Source organism: Phalangium opilio, unplaced genomic scaffold (assembly GCF_054372755.1).
Source record: "Phalangium opilio isolate 3A_F unplaced genomic scaffold, DU_Popi_V2 ptg001170l_1, whole genome shotgun sequence".
NCBI classification, from domain to species: domain Eukaryota; kingdom Metazoa; phylum Arthropoda; class Arachnida; order Opiliones; family Phalangiidae; genus Phalangium; species Phalangium opilio.
In genome coordinates, this window is record NW_028324255.1 from 14,014,762 (window position 1) to 14,016,635 (window position 1,874).

Below are 1,874 nucleotides of genomic sequence, written 5' to 3' on the forward strand. Positions count from 1 at the left end.
TATCAGACCCATCAACGCGTTCACAGTATAGAGAACAAGATGACCCCGGCCATATTACGCTTTGGTGCTTGGCATGTAATTAAAATAAATTTCTATCCAACGGGCTGGGACATTTACTATAAATGGCTTTCTTAATGCAAAATTGATACTTGTAGCATAATTTGTCACTGGAAATAAAATTATTCAATGATTGTACTCATATACATATATACAACCACCGCCTAGAATTAGCCCCACAGCAATATTTTTACTTCAGAGTTGATACAATAGATATAAAATATACTGCTAAAAGGGAGAATTATACGTCTGTAAATTTCACTTTGAAACGAATGAAGTTTGAACGACTTTCTTTAAAGTCCATCGGTGGACTGGGGGTCTTGCGTCCTTTTATGAAAATTCCAATTGCAGTGTCGGTGCTTTACTATAAGTAAAGTAACTTAGTGTTGATCTTGTAGTTTCATCTGGAACACTTTTTATGGAGGGTTCCAAGTCGAATATGAGTCTCTTTATCTAGGATCTTAAGCTTAATGTGAGTCTCTTTTACAGCTTCTTATGGTGCTGGGCGCTATAGCGGGTAAACGCATAAACACCAAAAAAGGCGGGCTTTTGCACGACATAAAAGGGGAAAAAAGAGGGGCGAAAAGGGAGAAAAGAGGGAAAAATATTGTCCGTTTATAAGCTTATACCTTTTGTCTGCCAAAAGAAGGCAAGCACAAAAACCAAAATGTAAATAATCACGATTATGAAATACAATAAATGTATGTTAAACTTGTTTTGCTTTGGCCATATTAATGCAAAGTTAAGACCATAATAAAACTAGTTTAACATGCATTCAGTCTGTTTCATTATCGTGATTATTTACATTTTTGGTACCTAAATTGACTCCAAGCGCCGCACTTTACAAAGACTACTCTTCTCATCCTGTAATTAACTGCAAAAATTCAGAGAAAAATTATCCCTGAAACAAAGTAGCTACTAGAAAACTGTTAGTCTTTATTTTATGAAGATTTGAACTAACATTATAGCAACACCAATGTTCTAAAACAAAGCTTTCTAAATTTCGCGCCAAAGAGTAGATTTTCGCGCCATCTACGTGTCGCTGTTGGAAGTAAAATATCCAGTGGTTACCGCCCATGTCAATAGGCGGGGCTTTACATTTCCCCACTAAATCTTAGCATTTCATTCACCGCTCTATTCAACCTCTTCATGGGTTAGTGAATTTAAACTAATCGCTATGTTTGCATCTAAATTGAGCTGCGTGAAATCCACTCTGTCCAGCATTATATTGAAGAACAACATCACGCTGTCTCTCTTATCACATTGAAATCTATTTTTATCATTCTTGATAGGGCTTTTAGTTAACAGTTTTTCCTCGCTTCCTTCTTCCTGTTGTCTTTTTCTGACGTGACTTAAGATATTTTCACTGGGTTCTATGGGCTTTTGTAAGGCTGATTCGTAATTTGTACTTCCCATTAGTGATTTAAGGATTTAGTCAAAATGCACTAGTTTGTACGTGGGAGCTGTAATGCAATACAGTTTATCAATGAGAATATATATTTTCGAAGCTGTAAGCTATTTCAGCCCTAGATCGTCACTTGAAAACTTGAAAGGAACCAAAAAAAACGCTCTTGTGCATTTCTTCACCTGATTTTTTTAGTTTGCCCCAAGTTTGTTTTACGTCAGTGCAGGTTAGCGTCGGAAGATTATCTTCCCTGTTTACGATTAGTAGCCTAGTAGGACAGCTATGCAATGCTTGGAAAACCCTCCTCCTCCTCCTGCTGGGCAAGAACAAACTACCACGAATTCATTGCTGTCACTCAGGTCCAATTTTACCTTGTGCGGCTCTTCCCGATAATCCATAATTTTGAAGAAGA

General features: G+C 37.0%; 1 long non-coding RNA gene across 1 annotated transcript; it reads right to left on the bottom strand.

Annotated features, from left to right (window-relative positions):
• Window positions 1-222: 222 nt before the first annotated feature.
• Window positions 223-1,867, bottom strand: LOC149587428 (uncharacterized). The gene is made up of 2 exons (XR_016380242.1): window positions 1,645-1,867; window positions 223-1,520 (listed from the first exon to the last, which is right to left on the bottom strand). It is a non-coding gene; the product is annotated as an uncharacterized LOC149587428 (long non-coding RNA).
• Window positions 1,868-1,874: the final 7 nt, after the last annotated feature.